We start from the raw sequence: 5000 nt of genomic DNA, 5'->3' as shown, positions 1-5000 counted from the left end.
CATCCTCAGACACGGAACATAACACAGCTGACATTATGAAGGCTGTGACCTTTCCAGAGATCTCAAGGCTATAGGAGAGTTGTGTCCTCCCATACGTTCCCATTAACCATTCACAACAAACACATTCACACGGTGCCATACACAAACACACGGTGCCACTACACAAACGCACGGTGCCATACACAAACGCACGCCATACGTGCCATACACAAACATATGGCTCCACACACAAACACACGGTGCCATACACAAACATACACAAACACACGGTGCCATACACAAACACACGGTGCCATACACAAACATATGGCTCCACACACAAACACGTGTATGTAAATATGTATTCATTGATTCCCCTAGTCCCTGAAGTTCTCTGGTGACACGTACTGAGAACCACTGAAACAGCTTTACCTGGTAATGAAACAGGATGTGACCTAATTTATAGCTTTACCTGGTAATGAAACAGGATGTGACCTAATTTATAGCTTTACCTGGTAATGAAACAGGATGTGACCTAATTTATAGCTTTACCTGGTAATGAAACAGGATGTGACCTAATTTATAGCTTTACCTGATAATGAAACAGGATGTGACCTAATTTATAGCTTTACCTGGTAATGAGTATGAAACAGGATGACCTAATTTATAGCTTTACCTGGTAATGAAACAGGATGTGACCTAATTTATAGCTTTACATGGTAATGAAACAGGATGTGACCTAATTTATAGTTTTACCTGGTAATGAAACAGGATGTAACCTAATTTATAGCTTTACCTGGTAATGAAACAGGACGTGACCTAATTTATAGCTTTACCTGGTAATGATGAAACAGGACGTGACCTAATTTATAGCTTTACCTGGTAATGAAACAGGATGTGACCTAATTTATAGCTTTACCTGGTAATGAAACAGGATGTGACCTAATTTATAGCTTTACCTGGTAATGAAACAGGATGGACCCTAATTTATAGCTTTACCTGGTAATGAAACAGGACGACCTAATTTATAGCTTTACCTGGTAATGAAACAGGACTAGACCTAATTTATAGCTTTACCTGGTAATGAAACAGGATGTGACCCTAATTTATAGCTTTACCTGGTAATGAAACAGACGTGACCTAATTTATAGCTTTACCTGGTAATGTAGAAACAGGACGTGACCTAATTTATAGCTTTACGCTGGTAATAAAACAGGATGTGACCTAATTTATAGCTTTTACCTGGTAATGAAACAGGTTGTGACCCTAATTTATAGCTTTACCTGGTAATGAAACAGGACGTGACCTAAATTTATAGCTTTACCTGTGGTAATGAAACAGGATGTGACCTAATTTATAGCTTTACCTGGTAATGAAACAGGATGTGACCTGATTTATAGCTTTACCTGGTAATGAAACAGGACGTGACCTAATTTATAGCTTTACCTGGTAATGAAACAGGACGTGACCTAATTTCTCTTCAATAGAAACTAATCAAAAGAAAAACAGCGCCTTTTTGATTAAATCGAACAAATTGATGTTTGTTTGTTTGTTCGTTCTCCTAGTTGCTACTTCCAAAAGTTCCCATGTTAAAAAGCAATAAGCCTTTTTCTCTCCCCTTAAACGATTCCACACAGCGTCCTTCATCTTCCCAAAAGCAGAAACCTGAACGTTTGTTGAGAATCCTAATGTATTATATAAATTAAATATTTCTACCAAAAAAGTTTGAAGAAAATATTGTGAATATTTTGTTTTGTTTTAAGAGTAAACTACATTCGTCATAATCTTTAGCTAAACTTGAACCTGACATATTACTCCTCTCCTGTACAGTACATTGTTCGGGGTCTGTGTTTTAAAGGTCAAATTTGAGGAGGCATCTTCGACCCATATAAATACATGAATTGGTTTGGATCCTCTAGCCTGGCAACTCTCTGCCCCAGTGGAAATAATCTAGCCATTTTATACAAATCTCTGGTCTGGAGGCTACTATCGTTCTTCTGAGCTGGGAGACTGCTGCTGGGATCTGAGCAGGTTTAGGGTCTGACTGGGTCTGAATGGAGGTGGGTTAGGGTCTGACTGGGTCTGACTGGGTCTGACTGGTCTTGAGGTGGGTTAGGGTCTGACTGGGTCTGACTGGGTCTGAGTGGAGGTGGGTTAGGGTCTGACTGGGTCTGAGTGGGTCTGACTGGGTCTGAGTGTGTCTGACTGGGTCTGACTGGGTCTACTGGGTCTAACTGGGTCTGAGTGGAGGTGGGATAAACTCACCTGATTGATGTGCTTGAGTTTATCAATGATCTGGTTGATGACTGGGTCCTCGTCCTTCACTTTAACCTCCGGATTAGCAGCCTGGGCCTTAATCCCGTTACCCACCACTCTCAGAGTATAGCTGGAGGAGGAGGAGAGAGGAAGGGGTTGGGGGTTAGGAGGAGAGAGGAAGGGGGTTAGAGGGAGGGGTTAGAGAGAGAAGAAGAGAGGAGGGGGTTAGAGGAGAGGAGAAGAGAGGAGGGGTTAGAGGAGAGAGAAGAGAGGAGAGAGGAGGAAGAAAGGAGAGGGGGGTTAGAGAGAAGAAGAGAGGAGAGAAGAAGAGAGGGGGGGGTTAGAGGAGAGAAGAAGAGAGGAGGAAGAGGGGGTTAGAGGAGAAGAGAGAAGAGAGAGAGGAGAGGAGGGTTAGAGGAGAGAAGGAGAGGGAGGGGGGTTAGAGTAGAGAAGAAGAGAGGATGAAGACAGGCGGATGAATGAAGGAGTTTGAACTGAAGTGTCCTCAGATGGCCTCAGCAGGAGAGTTTTAGCAACACATCAAAGAACGACAAGAGGACAGACAAACCTAGCAGGCAGAGCCTAGAGTCAAGAACGAGAGGACAGACAAACCTGGCAGGCAGAGCCTAGCGTCAAAGAAAGACAAGAGGACAGACAAACCTGGCAGGCAGAACCTAGAGTCAAAGAACGAGAGGACAGACAAACCTGGCAGGCAGAACCTAGAGTCAAAAGAACGAGAGGACAGACAAACCTGGCAGGCAGAGCCTAGAGTCAAAGAACGAGAGGACAGACAAACCTGGCAGGCAGAGCCTAGAGTCAAAGAACGAGAGGACAGACAAACCTGGCAGGCAGAACCTAGAGTCAAAAACGAGAGGACAGACAAAACCTGGCAGGCAGAGCCTAGAGTCAAAGAACGAGAGGACAGACAAACCTGGCAGGCAGAACCTAGAGTCAAAGAACGAGAGGACAGACAAACCTGGCAGGCAGAGCCTAGCGTCAAAGAACGATAGAACAGACAAACCTGGCAGGCAGAGCCTAGCGTCAAAGAAACGAGAGGACAGACAAACCTGGCAGGCGAGCCTAGCGTCAAAGAAAGACGAGAGGACAGACAAACCTGGCAGGCAGAGCCTAGAGTCAAAGAAAGACAAGAGGACAGACAAACCTGGCAGGCAGAGCCTAGAGTCAAAGAACGAGAGGACAGACGGCACCTGGCAGGCAGAGCCTGGCGATCAAAGAAACGAGAGGACGACAAACCTGGCAGGCGGAACCTAGAGTCAAAGAACGAGAGGACAGACAAACCTGGCAGCAGAACCTAGAGTCAAAGAACGAGAGGACAGACAAACCTGGCAGGCAGAACCTAGCGTCAAAGAAAGCGAGAGGACAGACAAACCTGGCAGGCAGAACCTAGAGTCAAAGAACGAGAGGACAGACAAACCTGGCAGGCAGAACCTAGGTCAAAGAACGAGAGGACAGACAAACCTGGCAGGCAGAGCCTAGAGTCAAAGAAACAATGATCTGCAGTGCATTCAGAAAGTATTCAGACCCCTTCCCCTTTCTCACGTTAGGTTACGTTACAGCCTTATTCTAATACCGGATAACATTTGAGCTCAAAGACAGGATTGTGTCGTGCACAGATCTGGGAATGGTTACCCAACAGAAATTCTGCAGCACTAAAGGTCCCCAAGAACACAGTGGCCTCCATCATTCTTAGAATGGAAAGTTTGGAACCACCAAGACTCTTCCTAGAGCTGGCCGCGGCCAAACTGACCAATCGGGGGGAGAAAGGGCCTTGGTCAGGGAGGTGACCAAGAACCCGATGGTCATTCTGAATGAGCTCCTAGACTTCCTCTTTGGAGATGGGAGAACCTTCCAGAAGGACAACCATCTTTGCAGCACTCCACCAATCAGGCCTTTGGTAGAGGCCAGACGGAAGCCATTCCTCGAGTTAAAAGGTACATGACAGCCCACTTGGAGTTTCGCCAAAAGGCACCTAAAGGACTCTCAGACCATGAGAAACAAGATTCTCTGGTCTGATGAAACAATATTTAACTCTTTGGCCTGAAATGCTGCGTTACGTCTGGAGGAAACCTGGCACCATCCCGGTGAAGCACTGGTGGTGGCAGCATCATGCTGTGGGGATGTTTTTCAGCGGCAGGGACTGGGAGACTAGTCAGGATCGAGGGAAAGATGAACAGAGAGATGTTTGATGAAAACCTGCTCCAGAGTGCTCAGGACCCAGACTGGGGCAAATGTAGTAGTAGTAGTAGTAGTAGTAGTAGTAGTAGTAGTAACAGTATGAGTAGTAGTAGTAATAGTAACAGTAGTAATAGTAGTAATAACGTAGTAGTAGTAGTGTAACAGTATGAGTAGGTAGTAGTAATAGTAACAGTAGTAATAGTGGTAATGGTAGTAAGTAATAGTAGTAGTAGTAATAGTAATAGTGGTAGTAATAGTAGTAATAATAGTAGTAATAGTAGTAGTAGTATCAGCAATAATAATAGCAGTAGTAATAGTAGTAGTAGTAATATAGTGTAGTAGTAGTAGTAGTAGTTTAATAGTAGTAGTAATAGTAGTAATAATGGGTAGTAATAGTAGTAGTAGTATCAGCAATAGATAATAGCAGTAGTTCAATGTAGTAGTAGCGTTTGGTAGAAATAATAATAGTAGTAGTAATAGTAATAGTAGTAGTAGTAATAGTATGGTAGTAGTAGTATTAATAGTAGTAGTAGTAGTAGTGTAGTAATAGTAGTAGTAGTAATAGTAAG

The 5000-nt window shown here is 43.9% G+C and overlaps 1 pseudogene; it reads right to left on the bottom strand.

Annotated features, from left to right (window-relative positions):
- Positions 1-5000, bottom strand: part of LOC123728080 (glypican-5-like) — a 274957-nt pseudogene that overhangs the window by 157668 nt on the left and 112289 nt on the right.

The sequence above is a fragment of the Salmo salar genome, chromosome ssa17 (genome assembly GCF_905237065.1).
Source record: "Salmo salar chromosome ssa17, Ssal_v3.1, whole genome shotgun sequence".
Taxonomy (NCBI): domain Eukaryota; kingdom Metazoa; phylum Chordata; class Actinopteri; order Salmoniformes; family Salmonidae; genus Salmo; species Salmo salar.
Note: the sequence above shows the minus strand (reverse complement) of the source record. Positions and strands in the feature narration are given on the sequence as shown.